Raw genomic sequence first — 25,901 nt, forward strand, 5'->3', positions numbered from 1 at the left:
TTTAGGATTTTCTTCGATTGTGTATAAATGGCTTAACATGACTAATACATGTGTAACCAATCTCTTGCTAAGGGGTTAAATTGAAGGTCACATGAACATGGATTTAATGACGTAAAATTATTCACTTGCAAGTGAATTATTCATCATTGATGTTTCTTAGCTGATTTTGACAATATCTAACAAAATTGGCTGCTAAAAGCAAATTATAATTTCCCTTTATCATTTTTATTAATAATTGAATAAACCAAATTGTTATTTTTTATTTTTTTCATATCTCATAGCTAATGCCCCTTTAAAGAAATCAATTCTATGTATAATTGAATGAAATTAAAAAATACATTTGAATAATGAAATGCACTATAATATCAAACATTAGTTGAATGCAATTAAATTGTTAGTGCAATGCATAAACAAAATACTGTTCAGATATACGAGGTACAATTTTTTAAACCAGAAAGTTTAAACTGGAGTAGGAATATAATGTTTTTTTTTAAACTGCTGGATTCTATGAGTTTTTCTCAGGAATCATAATGGAAACCTAAAACATATAAAAATGCAAATAAGAATGAATCTAAACCTCAAGTCTGAAAATAAACATTGATCCAAGATTTGATCTAAAATCAAATGAGGACTTCATTTAACTTATCTTTTAAAAACAAATGACAGATTTGGCAGCAATTCATACATGAGCTTCAAACTATTTTTTTATTAAAACATACACGACATGGAAATTACACCCCCTCCCCAATCCCCCCAATTATTTTAACCTCCTAATATTTTAAAGGCAGCATTTAAAAATATATATATATACAAAGTCTGGCTTGTTATTGTGGTGTAAATAAAAAGTATGCTTCAAGTTTAAATTATACAACAAACTAAACTTTTAATAATTTTTGCATAAACATTTCAAAAAGGAACTTTTATACAATTTATCAAAATTATTTTTAAAGAATCAGTGCTTGTGTTCTTTTCTTCCATTTATTTTCTGACACATTTTTGATAAACAATAAAAAGCATTTTAAGTCAAATAAGATCCCATCTTTAATTATACTTACAGTTTTTACTTCTGTGTATTCTTTTAAAGCATATTCACCCCTAAATTACAAAAAAAAATTAGATATCTTTGTATTAGTTTATTTAGTACAGACTAATCATTTTTTTAACAATCTAATTAAGATTAAATCCTTGAAATTCTCCTCTTCTGATGTGTTGAACAGCAAGGTGCGACATATCACAATGGGAGCAGTACAATGATTTAATCTTAAATTGATTAATGCAGGACATATCAGAATGGGTGCAATTCAAGGATTTAATTTTAATTTTCTTTAAATACAAACTTTTATCAGAATATTTTACATAAACTATGCTAGTTGGGATCCCACTAACATGTTTTACTCCGCCACATTATTGATGTTTGTGCCTGTCCCAAGTCAGGAGCCTGGTAATTCAGTGGTTGTTGTTTGTTTATGTGTTACATATTTGTTTTTCATTCATTTTTTTACATAAATAAGGCTGTTAGATTTCTCATTTGAATTGTTTTACATTGTCTTATCGGGGCCTTTTATAGCTGACTATGCGGTATGGGCTTTGCTCATTGTTGAGGGCTGTACAGTTACCTATAGTTGTTAATGTCTGTGTCATTTTGGTCTTTTGTGGATAGTTGTCTCATTGGCAATCATACCACATCTTCTTTTTTTATATAACCATCAGTATTCATTCATATGTATTCCATGTACTTATTATTCATCCTTCTATATAACTGCTTTGATCATGATATTAAGTTGTTTTTGTTCATTAGATTTTCCCTTTGAACTCACTCTATGTCACGAGGTCAACAATACACATATGTTTTATTGAATACTTACAATTCTCTGCCCTGTCCTGATTGTTTAAATCCCCCAAATGGTGCTTGTGGTACAACTTGGTCATAACAATTTACCCTACAAAAGGAATGTTCAAATTCATACAAAATAATCAGATGTGGCTAATAACTGCAAACTAAAAAGCTGTTCTTGGCATTATAATCAGTATTCAAATATGTTTCAGAATTTTTTTATCTTGAGTGCAACCATATACCCGGTATGTGTTATAAAATTATATCATATCATAAATACCATGAACCTACCATACACTGCCAGCTTCAAGACCTTGAGCAGCCATCAGAGCTGTGTTGATATCTTTTGTAATAACACCAGCAGCAAGTCCATAGGTTGTGTTGTTAGCTCTCTCTAAAACTTCATCCAATGTGCTAAATTTAATAAGAGTCTGAACAGGACCAAATATCTACAATACAAAAGAAATATGTAAAGGAGTTCCTTATTTTCTTTGGATATAAGGACAATAACACCAATTTTGTCTGTCATTGTATTTTTTAAGCAATATGCATTGATTCCCACCCAACTATAAAATAAAAAGTCATTAATTTTATACAGAAAATGTAATTTATTTAAAAGCTGACAAAAACACACTTTGTTTACCTGTATAGTTTCACAAGTTTGTAACTAAACCCTTGTTCTTTGGTGGCGTTTGTTTTGCTCATTCTTTAGTTTTCGCTGTTGTGTTTTGTAAATTGTTTTTTTTTTATCTTTCTTCTTTTATTTGTTTTTTTGACATGTCATTGTCAGTGTTTTCAACTTATGAGTATAATTATACCTTTGGTATCTTCTTTCTCCCATATGACAAAAAAACTAATGTTCTGTGAAGATTCTGTTGTAGGAATAGAATGGATTATTTTAGAAAGATTATTAGATATTTTAACATCTTGGCAGATATTGCATACCATTATACTATAATCCTACCTCTTCTCTTGCAATTTTCATCTCATCTGTGACATTAGAAAATACAGTCGGCTGAACAAAGTATCCTTTATCTCCCTGTCTGGAACCCCCAAACTCTAATTTGGCTCCTTCTGTCTTTCCACTTTCTACATAATTCAGTATCCTGTTCATCTGTGTTTCATCCACCTATTCATAGTAATAAAAGTAAACTCATATTAATTGTTAAGTAAAATGATATAGCTTTTAGAATTTTACTATAAAAAGTAAGCATATGTTTTTCTTTTGTACACAGCATATAAAACGACTGGTTATTGTATGTGAATATTGCATATGAAGGAATAATTTCTATTGTATGGTATTAACAAGACAGACATATAATATTGTACAAGATAAAGCTTCCAATACAATATAATAATTTATTACCTAATAAAGAGTATTTTACTGTTTTGTAAATATCTCTATGTTCCCAATAATTTGGTATTTCATAATGTGAATAATTTACACATTCATTGCCATTAAATGTTTACAGCTGTCAAATTTTGAAGAATATTTAATATGTTAACTTTAATGATTTCTTGTTATTTAAATTACTCTGATTTAATGTCAGTTTTATTGAATTTCTAAAGTATAATGGTTGTAGATGTATGCTCCTAAGACATTATAATTAATACAGTTGTTACTTTCATGTGTTTTATTTCTAAGAATTTGTTAGAACTGACTCAGTATGTATTAGGTAATAAAACAGTTATTGAATGTGTAACAGTGCAATAGATCAAAATATTTTCCCCTCAGTATGAAGATCAGCTCATTGTTCTATTGCCCTCAGCCATTGGTTTCAGGGAATAGAACAATGAGCTGATCTTCATACCTTGGGAAATATATTTTGATCTATTGTATAGTTACATATTAAATAACTGAATACTGCTGGTCCAAGGACACAGTTTATTTATCGTCCTTTTGTTTTTTCGTTGTCTACAAATATAGTCCCCAGTGTAAACAGTGTATAACTTGCATGTTTTATTTAATACACTTTCCCAATTTATTTCTTGATATTAAATGCATGAATTATTAAGTAGGGGAATGTAATTACATGTTAAAAAAATTTGGGTGCTGAATCTTTATGTTAAGTAGTGATTTGGTCAAGTTCAAAAAGGTCAAATTTTATCACGTCTGTCAAACTGAATAATTTTACACCCCCTTAACACAGAATTGTCAATATTTTGAGTTAGAGCTGGTAAAAGTTTCTATAATTTTGATATTATTTGTCTCACTGCTAGTACACTACACTGTAAAAATCTTTTTGAGAAAGAGCAGGTGCTATTTTTTTAAATTTTAATTTATTGTCTATATGAGAACTCCAATATCTTTTTCCTCTTTAACTTGTGCTATAGGATGATTTAGTAGGCTATAGATTGGTGGATGGTAAGTAAGAAATCTAATAGCACTGACCATCCACCAATCTATAGCCTACTAAATCATCCTATAGCACAAGTTAAAGAGGAAAAAGATATTGGAGTTCTCATTGATGCAGAACTCACATTCGAAAACCACATTAGTGAAAAAGTGAACAAAGCAAACTCCATATTCGCAGTTCTTAGAAGAACATTTAGATACCTGGGAATAGAGACCTTGATGCCACTTTACAAAACCATGGTTAGAACACACCTAGACTATGCCAGCTCAGTATGGTCCCCATACAAAAAGAAAGATATAGACAAAATAGAAGGTGTCCAAAGAAGGGTAACAAAACAACTACCAGGGCTAAAAGACATGAGCTACCCAGAGAGACTAAAAAAACTAGGCTTACCTACATTATCCTATAGGAGAATAAGAGGAGACATGATCGAAACCTTTAAAACAATGAACGGATACTACGACAAAGAAGTTAGCTCATTTTTAAGAAAGGCAGACGATTCTCAACAAAGATGTAGTAGTAGGACCAACTGTAATAAAGTAGTTCATCAAAGATTCCAATCTAATATCCGTAAATACTCTTTCTCTGTTAGAATTGCTAAAACCTGGAACAAACTACCAGATAAAATAACAAAGTCACCATCGATAAATGCATTCAAAAATCGACTAGACAAATATTGGTCAGACGAAGAATTATACTATAATGACTATAGAGCAGAAATATCCGAAAGTCACGGTCAAAATAGTATAAGAAACACATTAAACTACGAGTCTGGTGAAGAGGAACCTTGAGGGATCCTGTACTGGAAATCAACTATAAGTAACTATAAGTAAGTAACTATAAGAAATGCACTACGAAAAAACTGTGCTGTGCTGTGCCAAGAGCAGAAATTGTTGTGATAATAAAATGGAAAATTAAGCAGAAGTTAGAAAAATGACTTTGCAGAAAAACTTCCATCATGATATCCTTTTGCATATCAATATTGCCTCAAGGGCATACGATACAGTTACAGGGGAGGTAATAATGTTGCTAACGTAAATTGTTATTTTTGCGTAGTCAAACAGTGACTTATCAGAATAAGATGCAGTTTTCAGCTGATTTTTATCCTTCAAACTGATTAAACTTGAAAACGAATTCATGAACCCCTCTTTTTTAAAATGACATTTGGTTTGATTTCATAAGAATATTATGTGTACCAATTTTCATGAAAACATAAATAGGGTAATTTTTTTTAAATTTGACTAATCTACAGCAAAAAATGACGGGTTTTTCCTACATTCATGATCATTTGAATAATTTGAGTTATTGGTACAAATAAAATTGAAAATGTATGCAATATTTATACAACACATAAATTACAAATAATTTAACAAAAAAAAGATCGTGTTTATCTTTTAAAACAAAAAAAGTTATGTATTTCTATCAAAAGCAAAAATACATCCACAAATCCGTATTTTGAGGAACTATTTAAGTTTATAAGGTAAAACATAGCCTACATGCAAATTTTCATCAAAATCTAAAAACGGGATCAAAACTGTATTGTATGCCCTTCAACATGAATATTTATGTCTCATACCAAAATCTGGATGGATTTACTTAAAAAAAGTTTAGAATTAAAAGCATGCTTACATCCACCAATCCCCAAAACAGTTTAAACTTTGTAATCATTTGATCCAAGCAAAAAGAGCCTGTTGCACACATTTGTGAAATGATAGAAATTTAAATCTATAATTCAGAATATCTGGTTTCTATGTAGTTAAACTTATCATATTTATAAACCTGTGAAAATTGAAAAATTTAGTTGAATATATGGGGATTTTGAATTACTAGTCTGCTACACGTATACCATAACTAAAAGACATTGAATATTCATTAATAAAAGAAGAACATCTGCTCTGTAAATTCACCTGTGGTCCTTGTTGAGTCATGTCATCAAAAGGGTCTCCTACACACCGATTTTCTGCAAACACAACACATTTCTTTACAAACTCATCATAAACTGTGTCCTGCACAAATGTCCTTGACCCTGCACAACAGTTCTGTCCATGATTGTTCATGATGGCAGCATGTGCCCAATAAGCTGCTGTATCCACTGAAATTTATAAAACTCAATAATCCAGTAGAAAGTTATTTTCTTTTCATTTCTGATAGATAAAAAGCTCTGATTTTGTTGTTATTATTTTGTCCTCCTGTTTTATTTGACAAGGACATTCATTTGAGTAGGAATGTCAGTTGTTTTCTTCTTTTTCTGAAGATAACTGTTGTTATTTTTCCATAGTGCATTTTATGTGGCACTCAGATGGTTGGCAATTACTATCTAGATGCAGATCTTTCTATAGAATAATATTTTTTAAAAAAATCTTTAACATGTTCTTCAGAAACCTCTGCCACCTCCCAAAAATTGCTATATTGTGTTCTAAATGCCTATTTCATATGAATATCTGAAGAATAAATCACACAAATATGATTTTTTGAAAGTAAAAGTCAATTCTGCTTTATTTTTCATTAAAACTGCAAGATAAAGCTTTTACTAAAATGAATTAAAAATAACACAAGATAAATAAATTGATAATAGTATGAGTTTTCTTGTTCCAATCCAAAGTATTCAAGCCAAGCTCATCTTTAAAAAAACACACTAAAACAATGAGTTTTATAAACATTGGACTTACAATCAGCATCTTCAAATATAATCAGTGGACTTTTCCCTCCAAGTTCTAGTGATACTCTCTTTAAATTGCTCCTTCCAGCTGCTTGCATGACCAATTTACCAACCTACAGTTATTTCAATTGTGAGTTTAAAAAAAATTTATGATCAATCCCGTGTAAGACATAGTGATTCATGTTAGCAAAATACCATTTGGAAATATTTGTAATATTACAAGATCAAAAGATCAAAAGAAAAGTTATATTTCTTCTCTTGGTTTTACAGAATAAGAAAGTTTTCTATCTCAATCTAATATATCAAAATATTATAGCAATACAAACTTTTAGTAAATTGTGTTCATTTCAAAGGTGCTGTAAGTGATTTAAGTAAAATGGAGAAAGGAAATGGGGAATGTGTCAAAGCGACAACAACCCGACCATAGAGCAGACAACAGCCGAAGGCCACCAATGGGTCTTCAATGTAGTGAGAAACTCCAGCACCTGGAGGCTTCCTTCAGCTGGTCCCTTAAAAATATGTATACTAGAACAGTGATAATGGACGTCATACTAAACTCCGAATTATACACAAGAAACTGAAATTAATCAAAGCGCTGTAAGCACTGTAGGCAGTTAACCAAAAAACCAAGGCAAACATAATTATGAAAACTTCTTTTAAAGATTTAAAAGAACAAGCATTAAACATTCATATACAATTGTACATTTATGTTCATTTAATGAATTAATCATTAAGGCAAATAATTCATATTTTATCAAGGTTTTCAATAGCAACACACATGACCACGAATGGTCATGAGTCTTTCATGAGTCAGCAGTGGTACAAATTTGCAATGATTGCAGTTCTTCTAGTTGATCATAATTGTTCGTATTAGTTGACTGTTAGTAGTTCAAGATGACTTTAGTAGGAGCTTGTAAAAGTATGAATGGACTTGCTTCCCTGGAAAGAAAACTGAGTTTGTGTTGTATAGTACAAAAGTTATGAGACACAAATCAGACAAATGTTTACTACTACAGGAATCAAGGGCGAGGTCTGACTGACCTGTCCATAGTAAATGTAAATGACTCCCACCTTCACCCCAAGTCCATGATGTCTAAGTTTGGAATAAAATGAGGGTGTTAGGGTCTAGCAAAGTGATATGCATATGTGTCGCATATGACATCGACCTTGTATGTCATTCATTCTTTTTTGAAATGACAAACAGGAATTAATATGGTTTAGGCGTTGGTATCTCAATCTTTTACAAGTTCTCAAAACACACACAAGAGGGTGTGGGGTGACACTAGGGAATACCCCTATTTTCATTAGATTTTTTATATTGTCCCATTTATGAATATATATGGTTTATGGGTGGGGATCTCGGCCATTATCAAGTTTTCAAACAAGAGGGGGTTGGGGACCCCAGTGACTTCCCCTATATTTCATTCGATTTGTTATATTGTTCAATACATGAATATATATGGTTGAGGGGTGGGGATCTTATGATTCATTTAATTTGTAATATTGTCCCATACATAAATATATATATTGTTTAAGATTGTGGATCTCGACCATTATAAATTTTCAAAAAGATAGGGGTAGAGTGGCCCCACGAACTCCACCTATATTTCAGGATTTGTTATATTGTCCTGTACATGAATATATAAGGGGTGTGGATCTTGACCGTTACCAAGTTTTGGTCATTTTTTACTCTTGTGGATAGTTGTCTCATTGGTAATCATACCACATCTTTTTTTTTTTTATATAAGAAACTTCCAGCTATTTTAACTGACCTATCAAAATTGAGAAGAAAAAAATACCCCTTGAAATTGCAGTAATATGTTCAACTTGAAAAGCATTTAACATGCATTACCAACATTTATCACTGATAAAACCAGATGCTCCGCAGGGCGTAGCTTTATACGACCGCAGAGGTTGAACCCTGAACGGTTGGGGTAAGTATGGACACAACATTCAAGCTGGATTCCGCTCTAAATTTGGATTGTGATTAAATAGTTGACACAGCATAGGTTTCTGACACAGAATGAATATATTCAAATGAATTTAAAATTTTTGTTTTCTCTTAGAGCAATTCACTATGCTGTTGAATATTAATCCTCTCAAAAAAATGTTTGAAGAAATTTTCTTTTTATTTATGAAATTTCAAATGAGAAAAATTGAACCCTTATTCCAAAACTAATTTCAATTAAAATATTCTAATGGAGTTTGCAACAATTACTACTCATTTAAATACATCATAAAATATTAAGATGTAAAAAAAACTGCTTGTAATCACTGAATGGTAAAGATTATTTAAATTTATCAGTTGGTAGTAAAAAGTGAATATATATACATTGTATATTGTATATAACAAAGATTTAAGTTGATTCTGGACAAAGAAAGATAACTCCAATTAAAAAAAAATCTTGCAGATATTTCTTGCTTACTATACTGGACAAAGAAAGATAACTCTTAATTAAAAAAAAAAATTGCTATTTCACAATATTGTGAAATTAGATATTTCTTGCCATTGCACAATACTGTGCCATTGATAAGACTTGCTATTGCACAATACTTAATATAATAATTTTAGATCATGATTTGGACCAACTTGAAAACTGGGCCCATAATCAAAAATCTAAGTACATGTTTATATTCAGCATATCAAAGAGGCCCAAGAATTTAATTTTTGTTAAAATCAAACTTAATTTAATTTTGGACCCTTTGCACTTTAATTTAGACCAATTTTAAAACTGGACCAAAAATTAAGAATCTACATACACAGTTAGATTTGGCATATCAAAGAACCCCAATTATTCAATTTTTGATGAAATCAAACAATGTTTAATTTTAGATCCTGATTTGGACCAACTTGAAAACTGGGCCAATAATCAAAAATCTAAGTACATTTTGAGATTCAGCATTTCAAAGAACCCAACCGATTCATTTTTTGTCAAAATCAAACTAAGTTTAATTTTGGACCCTTTGGACCTTAATGTAGACCAATTTGAAAACGGGACCAAAAATTAAGAATCTACATACACAGTTAGATTCAGCATATTAAAGAACCCCAATTATTCAATTTTGAAGAAATCAAACAAAGTTTAATTTTGGACCCTTTGGGGCCCTTTTTCCTTAACTGTTGGGACCAAAACTCCCAAAATCAATACCAACCTTCCTTTTATAGTCATAAACCTTGTGTTTAAATTTCATAGATTTCTATTTACTTATACTAAAGTTATGGTGCGAAAACCAAGAAAAATGCTTATTTGGGTCCCTTTTTGGCCCCTAATTCCTAAACTGCTGGGACGGAAACTCCCAAAATCAATACCAACCTTCCTTTTGTGGTCATAAACATTATGTTTAAATTTCATAGATTTCTATTTACTTTAACTAAAGTTATTGTGCGAAAACCAAGAATAATGCTTATTTGGGCCCTTTTTTGGCCCCTAATTCCTAAACTGTTGAAACCAAAACTCCCAAAATCTATCCCAACCTTTCTTTTGTGGTCATAAACCTTGTGTCAAAATTTCATAGATTTCTATTAACTTAAACTAAAGTTATAGTGCGAAAACCAAGAAAATGCTTATTTGGTCCCTTTTTGGCCCCTAATTCCTAAAATGTTGGGACCAAAACTACCAAAATCAATACCAGCCTTCCTTTTATGGTCATAAACCTTGTGTTAAAATTTCATAGATTTCTATTCACTTTTACTAAAGTTAGAGTGCGAAAACTAAAAGTATTCGGACGACGACGACGACGACGACGACGACGCCAACGTGATAGCAATATACGACGAAAATTTTTTCAAAATTTGCGGTCGTATAAAAAATTATACTGTTACCAGGAAAATATATACTGTTAGATAAACTGTTCCCAGCTGTCACAATGTATTGGATTTTCACATTAAAATTGGTGTACAAATTATTTTCTGCTTTTTCTTTCTTTTACATTTGTCTTTCGGTTTTCAATTCTAGTGTTTATATTTATTTGCCATGCATAGATGTATTTTGTCACCTCGGTCTGGATTTTTTTAGAAGCCAAATCCGGGATTACCCTTATCCACTTCCGGAATGGGATCCGATATTGTAATCTCGCGGCAGCCATTTGGTTTCAATGTTGTTTTTGACAGATAGTGAGATACGATTTTACTCGGATTTACACATTATTAATCGGCGATTTTATGTATAAAGCTAGCCGTTGTACAAATTGAACATTGCTGTCATGAATAGTAATGATGAAAATAATTTTTAGATCGTTTATTAGGAAACTTTGGGAAAGATGTTTGCAAAGTTATTTTTTTATATTCTTTCAAGGTCTGTCGGGCATAACGTGTGTAGCTTGTAACCAAGTAGAAAGTCTGACTGCAAAAGTGGAAGGTCGCAGACCTCGGACCACCTTTAATTTGAACCCGTGCGTCCAAATTGAAAAGATACGAAAATTTCGTCTTCTTTTAAATTCAAAATTGCCGCCAACAGCGTGATCAGTTGAACTCGGTACCTCGAATTACCGAATAAAAGTGTTATTATCCGAATAACTCATGTAATTACCGAATAACTCTTCAAATATCAATATTAACACATTTAAGTGACTTTTAAACATATATTATTGAATAAAATTATAATAGAAGTGTATTTTATAACCTAAAAATAAAAAAAAAAGTTGCAGGTAAGTTAATATTGATCATTATAAAATTATGGATATCGGTGTGTACTTCCAAGATGGCGACCAAGGAAAACGTAAGAAATGAAGAAAAGAAAGATTGCATATATGCCTTCAAAGGAAAACGCTATGAAAATATAGTATTAAATAATTTACTGTATATACAGAGAATTGTCCAATAATTGTTTTTCAGAAAGGATTTGAAAATTTAACCAGTACATCAAAGCAATGCAATTACTCCAATCACTAATTACTTTTCATAACAATTTACTCAACATTAAATAAAATGTAATTAAGAATTTTCACATATTCAATTCAAATCTAATCAAAAAATTATTATAATTGATTGTTTTAATAAAAACAAAGCTTCTGAATGGATGATTTTTATGTTTATTCTAATAAAATTTTCTCAAAACTAAATATAAGATTTTCATTGGCAAATATAAATGTTTTTACAAGTCACTTTAATTTGTATAAAAAGCCATGAATACATGTGTGCTGTCTTCCATTTTCAAAATGGCTTTATATCCGTGTGTTCAATGTGATGAAGAATGTGTTGATTGCACCATTCAATGCAGTTGTTGTGATCGTTGGGTTCACAGTGCTTGTGTCCCAATGGATGATGCATTGTTATTGGCCTGGTCAGATGTGTCTCTAAAGTTCCTTTGTAAGGACTGTTGCTTTACAGACAACAAGTATGACATGGCCAAAGCGTTAGAAAGGTAAGTAATTTTCATACATACCTTTTATTATAAGCTATACAAATGCGAAATTGGGTTTTTTATATTATTAATAGAGAGTGAAACATGGTACAAGAAAAATAAAATAAAATATTTAATTTCAAAGAAGACAATCTTTCACCTAGTTTATTATATTTCATTTATTTCTTATTTCATTTAAAATGTATTTAATTTACTTAATTTAAATTACTAAAAAATCAGAATTAAAAATAATAAAATAATACTCAATTAATATTCTTCTAAAATTAGTATTTACGTTTTTTTTATTGCTACTTTTATTTATTTTCATACATTGAACTTTTATACGTTGTTGACTACGTATTGACGACAAACAATATTCCTACGACTTTTGCAATTTGGGAAATCTTAACTACTTGTCTTTAGAAATTTTCGGCGATTAGATATTTCATACATTTGTTCTTTGACTTCTTAGCCAAAAGCTCAGGGGATAATAAACTACATAAGGATTCCTAATGTGCTCTACTTCCTATGGGCAACTTCAAAACTTTTGGGAAAATCGACGATCATTTAAGGGTTTTCTGGTCATATTTTTTGTAATCCAGAATGAAAAGTATAAAAAAACTGTCCAATAATATAGTAGCCAGCTAGATGATAACAATGGCACATATTTCAGCATTTATTGGGTAGCACACAAATCCAGGGCGCTCGCATAAGGCAGCTTAACTGCCTAAAAATCATACAAGACTAACAAAGACCAGAGTCTCCTGACTTGGAACAGGCGAAAAAAGTTTATGTATCTTTCATTTCAAAGTGATTGAACTAAAAGCCAAAGATAAGGGTTGATTTCTACAAAACATCTTTTAAATCTTCTAGATCTTTCTATGCTTGACCCTTTACTGAAATGTTTTTCAGCAGGTTTATTTGAACGAGATTCTGAAATTGCAAATTTTCCATTGAGAACCAAATGAAACATTCAAAAATCTCCTCCTGGTCAAGGTATTTTAACTTTTGTCAGCTCTATTGTCACATTGAATATATACAATAACTATTGTGCAATGTGTAGTTTATTCCCTGGAACCTTTAAATTTCTTCTAAGAGAAATTATCCACTCATGAATAAATTTTTCATCACTTCTAAGTGGATGAAAATACATGCATCAAATCTCAAAACTGTATTTTATGCTTGTGATATATTTATTCAATATCAATAATATAGTTTCAATCTGTTCGATAATTAACACTGATTTAATCATAAAAATAGAATAAATGTACCTCTGTTGACCCTGTGAAGGCAACTTTGTCAACATCCATATGTTCAGCTAAGGCTGCTCCAGCTGTGGGTCCATAACCAGGGACAATATTATAACTACACCAGGAGGGAATCCAGCCTGAAAGTATTAAAACAATCACATAGCCTGAAAATAGGAGAAATTCTGTAAATAAAGTTATCCATAAAACTACATTAGAAGGGAACCTAGCAATAAATAAAAACCAGATGCTCTGCGGGGCACAGCTTTATACGACCACAGAGGTCGAACCCTGAACAGTTGGGGCAAGTATGGACACAATATTTAAGCTTGATACAACTCTGAATTTGGATTGTGATTAAATAGTTGAAACAACATAGGTTTCTGGCACAGAATGAATGTGGTCTAAGTTCTTTAACTTAAAAATTTAAAATGAACATTTACCTTTTATGGTCCAATATTCAAACTCTAAATACATGGTTAGATTCAGCATATCATAGAACCCTAAGAATTTATTTTTTGATGAAATCAAACAAAGTTTAATTTTGGACCCTTTTAGCCCCATATTCCTAAACTGTTGGGACCAAAACTCCCAAAATCAATACCAACCTTCCTTTTGTGGTCATAAACATTGTGTTAAAATTTCATAGATTTCTATTTACATATACTAAAGTTATTGTGCAAAAACCAAGAAAAATGCTTATTTGGGAGCTGTTTTTTGCCCCTTATTCCTAAACTGTTGGTACTAAAACTCCCAAAATCAATCCCAAGCTTCCTTTTGTGGTCATAGACCTTATGTTAAAATTTCATAGATTTCAGTTTACTTATACTAAACACAGATCATCAATACTGGACACAAGAGCAATGAGAGGAGCAGATATTGGCAGCGATCACGAACTCCTCAAATGCAAATTAAGAATCAAACTTAAAAAATATAAAATAGTAGCGGATACTACAAGGAAGAGATTTGATACCACCAAACTACAACGTCCAGAAGTAAGAAAAGCATTTTCAATCGAGCCTAAGAACAGGTTCCAACTCTTAGATGACCTAGAGGACATAGAACCATTCTGGGAAGGAGTAGCAAAATGCTATAAAGAAACAGCAACTAAAACCTTAGGTTTTAAAGATTGTGGGCATAAGCCCTGGATCTCCAATAAGTCATGGAAACTTGTAGACGAGAGAAGACAACTAAAGGAAAAGACTAACAACAGTAGATAAATGCCAAGTATAGCGACAAAGATAAGGAGGGAAAGAAAAGTATGAGAAATGACAAAAGGCAATTGGACAGACAACTTAATTGAAGAAGCAGAAAAAGCAGCAAACAATGGTATGATGAAAACAGTATATGAGGTTTATACTAGAACAATTTGCAATGAAAAACAGAAACCACCTCAAGTCATCAAAGACAAGTCTGGAAATTTATTTTCAAACCATGAGGAACCAGATGCTCTGCAGGGCGCAGCTTTATACGACCGCAGAGGTTGAACCCTGAACGGTTGGGGCAAGTATGGACACAACATTCAAGCTGGATTCAGCTCTAAATTAAGATTGTGATTAAATAGTTGACACAGCATAGGTTTCTGACACAGAATGAATGTGGTCTAATGAACTTAAAATTTTTGTTTTGCCTTTGAGCAATTCACTATGCTGTTGAATATTAATCCTCTCAAAAAAATGTTTGAAAAATTTTCTTTTTATTTATGAAATTTCAAATGAGAAAAATTGAACCCCCCCTCCCCAATTTTTTTTTTCACATCTCCCTATCCTTTATTCCAAAACCCATCACAATTCAAATTTCTAATGGAGTTTGCAACAATAATCACTCATTTAAATACATCATAAAATATCAAAATGTCAAAAAAGTGCTTGTTATCACTGAATGGTAAAGATTGTTTTAATTTATCAGTTGGTAGTAAAAGTGAATATACATTGTATATTGTATAAAACATTGATTTAAGTTGATTCAACTACTATTCTGGACAAAGAAAGATAACTCCAATTGAAATTTCTTGCTATTGCACAATATTGTGCAATTAGATATTTCATGCTATTGCGCAATTGAAAAAACTTGCTATTGCACAATACTGTGCAATTGAAGATTTTTTGCTATTGTGCAATACTGTGCAATTGAAAATTTCTTGCTATTGCACAATACTTAATATAATAATTTTAGATCCTGATTTGGACCAACTTGAAAACTGGGCCCATAATCAAATATCTAAGTACATGTTTGGATTCAGCATATCAAAGAACCCCAAGAATTCAATTTTTGTTAAAAATCAAACTATAAGTTTAATTTTGGACCCTTTGGACTTTAATGTAGACCAATTTGAAAACAGGACCAAAAATGAAGAATCTACATACACAGTTAGATTTGGCATATCAAAGAACCCCATTTATTCAATTTTTGATGAAATCAAACAAAGTTTAATTTTGGACCCCAATTTGGAACAACTTAAAAACTGGGCCAATAATCAAAAATTTAAGTACATTTTTAGATTCAGCATATCAAAGAACCCAACCGATTCAATTTTTTTCAAAATCAAACTAAGTGTAATTTTGGACCCTTTGGACCTTAATGTAGACCAATTTGAAAACGGACCCAAAAATTAAGTATCTACATACACAGTTAGATTCGGCATATCAAAGAACCCCAATTATTCAATTTTTGATGAAATCAAACAAAGTTTAATTTTGGACCCTTTGGGCCCCTTATTCCTAAACTGTTGGGACCAAAACTCCCAAAATCAATACCAACCTTCCTTTTATTGTCATAAACCTTGTCTTTGAATTTCATAGATTTCTATTTACTTATACTAAAGTTATGGTGGGAAAACCAAGACAAATGCTTATTTGGGTCCTTTTTTGGCCCCTTATTCCTAAACTGTTGAGACCTAAACTCCCAAAATCAATACCAACCTGGCTTTTGTGGTCATAAACATTGTGTTTAAATTTCATTGATTTCTATTAACTTAAACTAAAGTTATTGTGCGAAAACCAAGAATAATGCTTTTTTGGGCCTTTTTTTGGCCCCTCATTCCTAAACTGTTGGAACCAAAACTCCCAAAATCAATCACAACCTTTCTTTGTGGTCATAAACCATGTGTCAAAATTTCATAGATTTCTATTAACTTAAACTAAAGTTATAGTGCAAAAACCAAGAAAATGCTTATTTGGGCCCTTTTTGGCCCCTTATTCCTAAAATGTTGGGACCAAAACTCCCAAAATCAATCCCAACCTTTCTTTTGTGGTCATAAACATTGTGTTAAAATTTCATAGACTTCTATTCACTTTTACTAAAGTTAGAGTGCGAAAACTAAAAGTATTCGGACGACAACGACGCAGACGACGACGCCAACGTGATAGCAATATACGATGAAATTTTTTTCAAATTTTGCGGTCGTATAAAAACTTAAAAGATGGAAAGATCACTTTCAAGAAGTCTTTAATAGACCTGAACCAGAAATAGCACTTAATTAACATTAATTTAAACTATGAAATTGCGGAAAGAGAGATAGATACTGGTCCAATCAGAAAAGAGGAAATTACAAAAGCCTTGAAAAGATAAAAAAATGGGAAGCCAGGAGGCATAGATGGCGTAACAGTTGAGATTCTAAAAGCAGATACAATAACAACCACAAAGTATTTGCTAAAGCTCTACAATATGATATGGGTTAGAAACGAAATACCAAAGGAGTGGAGTAAAGGTCTAATTGTAAAAATTGTAAAGAAAGGAGACCGGACATGTTGTGACAACTACAGAGACAAAACACTACTTTCTGTGCCAAGTAAGGTATTCACTTAGATCATCATCCTAAGAATACAAGAAGGAATAGATGAAGAGCTAAGACAAGAGAAGGCTGGCTTCAGAAGGGGGAAAAGCACTACTGAACAACTATTTGCTTTAAGAAACATCATAGAACAATGTTCTGAATGGAATGCTCCTTTATACATCAACTTTGTAGACTTTGAAAAGGAGTTTGATTCCACAAACAGGGAAGCTTATGGTCCATCTTAAAAGCTTTTCACATTCCAGACAAAATCGCCACAGTAATAAAACTCTTTTACGATTCATTTGAGTGTGCAATCATAGATGAAGGAATACAATCAGAATGGTTAAAGTAAAAACATGAGTAAAACAAGGATATGTGATGTCTGGATTCTTATTTCTGTTAGCCATTGACTATGTCATGAAGCAAACAATAAAAGATAATGATAAGGAATTAGATGGAAATTTACCACCAAACTAGAAGATCTTGATTTTGCAGATGACCTAGCATTTCTATCTTCCAAATTCCAACATATACAGTTAAAAACAAGTAAACTTCAAGAAAATGCCAGCAAAATAGGATTAAAGATAAACGCATCCAAAACAAAAGGATGAACACCACAAATAACAACCCAGTGAAGTTAAATGAGAAAGACCTAGAGGATGTCGATACCTTCACTTACCTTGGAGGAATATTTACAACAAAAGGTGGCTGTGACAATGATATGGACAACAGGTTCAAGAAAGCTAAAGGCCAATTCAGCAGGTTAAAGAAAAATATGGAGATCATCGGTACCCTCTTTTAAAACAAAGGTCAGATTATTTAACAGCTTAGTTATATTAGTCCTACTGTATGGATGTGAAACCTGGAAAACAACTGAACAAGACAAGAAGAAATTAAACACCTTTCAAAATAGATGTCTGAGACAGATAGCAAGAACAGTAGCTAAAGACCGTGTGAGATGGAAACAATGTATCAGGGCCTTAAATGCCGACTGGCATGAAGAGGATAGGTGAGGTGAGTTATAATAAAGTAATTGGTCGAAAACCAAGAAAAATACTTATTTGGACCCTTTTTGGCCCCTTATTCCTGAACTGTTGGGACCAAAACACCCAAAATCAATCCCAACCTTCCTTTTATGGTCATAAACCTTGTGTTTTAAAGTTCATAGTTTTCTATTCACTTTTACAAAAGTTAGAGTGCGAAAATCAAATGTCTTAGGACAAGGACGACACCAACGTGATACCAATATACAACCAAAATTTTTTCAATTTTTGCGGTTGTATAAAAATCTAAAAACATTTTTAGATTCAGCATATTAATGAGTCCCAAGAATTCAATTTTTGTTAAAATCAAATTAAGTTTAATTTTGGACCCTTTGGACCTCATGTGGACCAACTCAAAAACCAGGCCCAAATTTGAAAACTTATAACACAGTAAGATTCAGCATATCTAAGAACCAAAAGACTCTTTTTAGCCCCTTATTCCTTTTTTTTTTTTATAAAATAATATCTTTATTGCACTTTTCTTTGCTGTTGTTACAAATTACTCGACCTACAGCAGTTGGCCGAGGATCCCTGTGAATTAGTCGCTGGATAACCAGGGAATTTATTCAGTGAATTCATATTTATAGATAGTTTGTTAGTTTTACAGTTCATGGTTATTACATACATTTTCCCCTTATTCCTAAACAGTTTGGGCCATAACCCCCATAATTAATCCCAACCTTCCTTTTTGGGGTATGGAACCTATGGTACAATTTCAGAAAGACCCATACACTTACACACAAGTTATTTTCTGGAAACTAAAAAAATACTTATTTTGACCCTTTTTGGTCCCCTTGTTCATAAACTGTTAGGACCATAACCCCTAAAATCGATTACAAGCTTTCTTTTGTGGTTTCAATCCTTGTGTTTAAATTTTATAGAGATCTATTCATCAAAACTAAAGTTATTGTCCTGAAACTAAGTGTCTTTGGTCAATGCTGACACTGACAAAGACGACAGACATGTGATACCAATATACAACCATTTTTTAATTTTTATTACAGTGTTCCATTATACTAGTCAATTTGGGGGAAAAATCCTCTCAAACATTTATCTTTAAAACAACCCTTGAATAACTGTCATATATATGGTTTTGAACAAAGGCTATGTATCGACATCACTGCAGTAAAATGGGTCATCATGAGTTGTGGCAGAACATTCAGATAATATGACACCCTTGCACATGTATATGATTTAACATCCCAAATCAGACCAGACCAGAACTTAATGTGTCTATTTATTCATTTATCCCAAACAGAAACATCCTTGCAGTTGTTGGTCTTCTTTATGTATAGAGAGTATATCATGCTCCCATAAATCACTTGCATTAAACACCAAGTGTGGTTGTGTAACTGTACATTCGGCTATACTTCTCTGCCTGTACCAAGTCAGGAATATGACAGTTCTTGTCCATTCGTTTTTGATGTGTTTTGTTAATTGATTTTGCCATGTGATTATGGACTTTCCGTATTGATTTTCCTCTAAGTTCAGTATTTTGGTGATTTTACTTCTTAATCATTGTTTTTCACTTAAGGATGGAATGATGTTGATAATTACCTCTTTAACAAGTGATGCACAATATAAGGCTGTCAGTGGTGTTTGTTCTGCAGGCTTTAGAACTATAGTATTACCACAGGCTAAAGCAGGTCCAAACTTCCACCCTATCATCATTAAGGGGTAATTCCACTACAAAATATATAGTTTACATAAATAATTCTTATACATTTATGATCTTAATAAATTTACAATTTGAAGAGGAACAAGAGTGAAATAAAAGTCATATGAAACTTCAAATTAAAAAAATTATGCATATATTTTTTTATAACTAAATGGCTAGTTTTTATTATAAAACTTATGTACTTCTACTTTTTTCTCAAGAAAATTCTATAATTTGTCCATGTTTAGAAGAAATTTACTTTTTTTCTAATTGTTTGCTTCCAGTAAACTTTTGGTAATGAAATGTGAATTCCAATACTCAGTTCATAAAGTCTTGATAGAGAATGGACTGATCTGTTTGATTAAAATTATAATATGTATAATATAGTAAGGGCATGTTGTTAGGATTTTCCCACTGACATAGTAAATTCAAAATATTTGACACTATACTTACTGGTATGATTTGTCCACAAACTCCTATTGGCTGATGTTTAGTAAATGAAAACAAGTCACCATCTGAAATATTTAAAAAATGCAGCAACTCTATAGGTACTTTTCATTTGGTTATCAAATTTCAATTTCAACACGTTATTCTTACTGGTCATACTAAAATTACTGTTTTTGCAGTTGCATGGATAGAAATTAATATAAGTTATAACTCATTTCAAACTTCAAGTATTTTACGAGGTTTTGTTTTATATGCACCCACTTCATCTCTTATTTCTTTAATTTTAGTTTTCTGCTTAAAAAGGGAAGGCAACATTAAAGAATTTAATGAGTGTTCAGAGATAAAATGGGTAGGTAATTCAAATAGTAAATGAATGTACAATACCAGTTATGCAGTTGATTATATGTTGGTGATTGGTTTCACCCATACTTTGTTAAATTGTTGGTTTATATGTTATTCAGGTTACCTGCTGGTCCAGAATTACTATTTTTTGTTTAAATTGTCATGTAATTTTTACCTTTGTTTCCAGGGTATAAACATATTAATGTATTGTTTTTTTCATCATAAATTGTCAGCGGCGGATCCAAAACTTTTTATAAGGAGGGTCCACTGACTTACCTAAAAAAAGGTGGGGGGGAGGGGGGGGTTTGCTCAAGTCATGCTTCAGTGATTCCTTATATAAGCAACCAATTTTTTTCCCAAAAAAGGGAGGGCCCAGCCTCCCAGGTCCCCATGGGATCTGCCTATGATTGTTTACCTGGTAGAACAGTTGTTTACCTGATGGTATAGTTTTCCCCATGTTTTTATCACTCCATCCTGCATAGTATCTGATACAGTCTGCTGTACAATGGATATCCTCTACAGAATCTTGAAATGGTTTTCCATTATCAATGGTTTCTAGACTCTTCAAAAAAAGAAATAAGAGATTTATAAATATGTTTTGAAGTTACCTAGATATCTTATAAGTATGTTACTTGAAATTAACTACTTTTTGGGAAGATCCGCTATTAAAATTTCCCTAAATAATTGATTTTTTCATTTTGCTCCAGCGTTCTTTAATCTCAATTATATCAAAAACTGTAAATTGAAGAGGGACAGACTTTAAAACTTTGAACATGGCATTATCAGAAAAATAAATCAAAGCAGACCATCATATAAAAATATATATTAGACATTACAGATTTTTTTATGTAGCCTGTTTTATCTTCAGGGAACTGAGTTAAAAACAGCAGGGGCAATTGCTCACACCAAAAAGGACCATAACCAAACTTTTCCCACCTCCCAAACCATTTGCACATCCACCTGACTGCCTGGCTTCTAATGGACATTACCATACTATAAACAAGTTTTGGACTTCTTCAACCCAGCCAAAAGCTTTTTTTATAATAGCTTAAGCAATTTTACTTCCGTATAAAGTCAATAAGATAAATTGAAAACTCGGTAAACGGAAAAAAAGTCACAGGATAAAAAGTCACAATATCCCTAGGAAAAAAAGTCACAGGAAAAAAAGTCACAAGAAAAAAAGTCACAGGAAAAAAAGTCACAATTTTGATATTTTTTTATTTAACTAATTTGTCAGAAATATGTTGGAATGCATTTGAAAAAGTCACTATGTACATGTATGCAATAAATTATTTAAAAAAAAGTCATAATATATTTGTATTGGATTACTTATTTAAGCTATGTTAGTGGTTAATTTTTAAAAACTATAAAAGAATTATATATACTTATAAAAATGTAATGGAATAAATAATGTTTTTTTTTTCTTTCAAAATTGACTTTTTAACAAACTGAAACAGGGAAAGCTAATTGTGTCCTTTTATTTGATATTGAGCATCAGTTTAATTTCATTGATATGGCTTCCTACGAAGACAGGAAATGAAAGGTCTACAAAGTGGGAAGGGCGCCCAGGGGAAGGTGCCACAAGAAGCCACACATCAATATCAACAGTCCCTAGATATATAAATATATATAAATACTAAGCTATTATTAATGGCAATGAGTTGTTTGTTTAACACTAAATTACAGAATACTTATCTTTATAAAAATCAAATAAACATGTGGTCAAGTTATATACTGAATTTCTAACTTGTATTCAAATTGAAGGAATGTGTTGCATAAGAGATATAAAACAAAAATAATTACAACAAATCCTCGAAAACATGTATCAATAGTACACCAGTATGTACATGTTCCATTTAATGTTTTGCCATTTATATCTAAATTTCCAAAGTTAGTCGTATAAATTGAATTAAAAACTGTCTATTTTCAAACAAAATATCTATTGGAAATGTTTCCCAATATATTCATATATATATATATATGTGCGACCTTATGACCATTTCCATAAAAAATACAAATTGGTAATGTTTCTCCTGTTAATACATGTATGTGCAGACCATATGACTATTTTCATACAAAAAATATATATTGTGACTTTTTTTCCTGTGACTTTTTTTCCTGCGACCTTTTTTCCTGTGACTTTTTTTCTGTGACTTTTTTTCCGTGACTATTTTTCCTGTGACTTTTTTTCCTACATTCGAAAACTCTTACTGCGAGATAAGATATATCCCTCTCCAATAAATCTGCCAGTTTATGCATGAGTTTTCCTCTTTTTGAGGCATCCATCCTCCTCCATTCTGATCCTAATTTGAAGGCTTTCCTAGCTGCAGCTACAGCCTTGTCAATGTCTGCCTATAAATGTAAAATTGAAATAATATACACTTAATGTCAACAATGCTAAAGAATTATGAAAATACAAGAAATATTTGTAAATGTCCCAAAATAGTATACATATGATTAAAATAATTCAAAGTAACTGATATGAATAGATGTTTTTATAGCGAGCTAGATTTTGTAGGTACATGTATTTTTAAGTTTGTTGTTTTGTTTAAGACCAAATTAAACTGTTGGAGATTGCATTGTCAGAGGCATGCAAAGAGTATGTAGGCACCAAGTAACTAGACTCAATTTCTGTCCCTAATCTGTATACATAAACTTTCTTAATGGAAGTCCAAATTTTCAGCCCCTACACCCTAATTAACACCCTTAATACTTGTTCTCCTCCTGAATATGCATGACATACTTGCCACTGTACATTAAGTTAACATCCATCAAATAATTAGAAGCCATTAATAAAATGTTTAGAATGACATACTGTCATCAATCTTAATCTCTGTAGCCATATGAACATAGTGACGTATATCATTTAACAGATACTTTTGTTGTATTGCCATATAGTTATTGCATTGTTCGATTCTATTACATGCTGTACTCCTTACATTGCCTAGTTTAGGAGGCTCCCTTTATTTGAAAATCCTGGATCTACTGAGACTGCATTCAGATGATTTGTTGGGGTACCTGTCAATGTAGTACTTCCATGATATTTTAAAGGAATTATATATATTTAGTGAGTTCCTGATGATGATTAGTAAAAATTTCTATAAATTTACAAATGCTTTTCTTAATTATGTGACTACACATTTTTAACTTGTCTTCACTATTGTACAATTGCTAGCAATTACCTTGTCCCCTTCTTGGACATCACAAATATTTTCCCCAGTACATGGGTTAACTGTGGCAAATGTCTTTCCACTGAGTGAGTCACACCATTCATTGTTTATAAATATCTGTCGAATATATAGTAAAATAAACATCAAAATATTTAGGGAGAAACAAATATCCAAGTTAGCATGAACTATTGGTGAAAACATATTGTCAAGAGTAGGTTTTTGTCATGCCTGAGATTGTGAAAGCAAAATGTATTCTACAAGGGATAGAAATAATCAAAATTCAAGCTGTAACAATGTATAGAAATGATTAAAAAAAAACTGTTTAAAACATATATTTTTGAAAATAATTTGAAGCTAATATTTGCTTTATAGTGAAATTGTGACATGAATTTATGTCCCTTATAAAATATTGTCTTCTAGACAAAATTTCATACAAAATAATTTGTCTGCAGACAACATTTCGCAATAAAGACAACATTTTATTATTAATGTGTCTATATGATAAGCCAAATTTTGTCAAATTGGGAGGGACAACATTTCACTGTGAAATACTGTCCATTGCAATGATTTACTGTGGAAGACGGTCCATGAAAATATTTCCTAATCAAAATATGTCCTCCTTGCGAACTCTTGTACCATGAAACTGTGAGGGTGGTAATTATTGCATTCTTTAAAATATATTCCATGAAAAGTATGTTTAAACATGTTAAAACCGTAAATGCTGCATAAAATAATTCTTTTCTGTAGTACTGGTTAAAGACATTTATGAAGATGATAACAGCCCTGTAAACAAGTACCTATGATACGGATTTGCATGAAAACATTGCTATTCTTCAAAAATGACAGTCCTTTTGCAGTGTTGGTCCTGTGAAAATCAAAGAAAAAGGCAAGTCAAAATAGAAAAAGAAGATGTGGTATGATTGCATGAGAAAATTCTCCACAAGAGACCAAAAAAATGACACAGAAATTAACTATAGGTCACCTTACAATAGGACTTCAACAATGAGCAAAGCCCATATCGCATAACCAGATATTAAAGGCCCTAAAAGAAAATGTAAAACAATTCAAACGAGAAAACTATATAACGACCTAATTTATGTCAGCTTTTTTTTTTGTGTGCATATTTTATATAGTGATGGTCCTGGTTGGCCCTCTTTTTAAGGCTTTTTTTTAATTATAACTCTAGAATATACGTGAACTGACTTCAACAGTTCAACTGTAAATTTTGATTACTCAGCATTCATATGCAGTCTCAGCTGTGCAGCATTAAGCCTGTGCCTTCGATATTACATTTCAAATCACTCATTTCATTTACAAATATTTGAGTATTACCTGTTTGAACTTTATTTCTGGATTTCGATCTGATTGGGGAGCTGGCATCATTAACTTTAAAAGCTCAAACTTGTATACATCTAAAATGAAACCAACGAAAAACGAAAGTAAGATCTATAATTAGCATTTTTATAATAAGTGTTGACGAATACTTTTTCCGGACAGACCTGGATTTTTTCCGGATTCAGTAATTCAAAACTTTTTTTTAGCTCATATTACTAACTATGCAGTCCATGTGGTCCGTGTAACACTTATCAATTCAAAGTATTAGAAAGTTTTGAAATTTTAGATTTTTGGAATTTTTATCAAAGTTTTAAAATATCAAAATTTCAAATTGTGTTAAAGTTTGAAATTTTGAAATTTTAACCAAATTATTAAAATATCAAAATTCTAAATATCGTTTATAAATTTGTTAGTTTAGAAATTTGACCAAACTTTTAAAATACTAAACCTAACGCGCAATTTTGATTATTTCACTTTTTGAAAGTTTGATTTTTTAAATGTTTGCTTAAAATATCAAAATAGAAAAGAGGCAATAAGAGGGATACCTGTAAAAAGCGAAACGAAATAAAAGCGGAACGAAACGAAACAATATGAATTAAAAACATACTGATACTTAAAAGTTTATGTATGAAATAAAACGGACAGTTGAAAGCGGTGAAAAATTGGATGACAAAATTAATATTTCTTAAAAGA

The 25,901-nt window shown here is 31.4% G+C and overlaps 1 pseudogene; it reads right to left on the reverse strand.

Moving 5' to 3' along the window:
• Nucleotides 1-25,302, reverse strand: LOC134712464 (aldehyde dehydrogenase, mitochondrial-like; annotated as a pseudogene).
• Between the last annotated feature and the right edge of the window lie 599 nt (nucleotides 25,303-25,901).

This window comes from Mytilus trossulus, chromosome 3, assembly GCF_036588685.1.
Source record: "Mytilus trossulus isolate FHL-02 chromosome 3, PNRI_Mtr1.1.1.hap1, whole genome shotgun sequence".
NCBI classification, from domain to species: Eukaryota; Metazoa; Mollusca; class Bivalvia; order Mytilida; family Mytilidae; genus Mytilus; species Mytilus trossulus.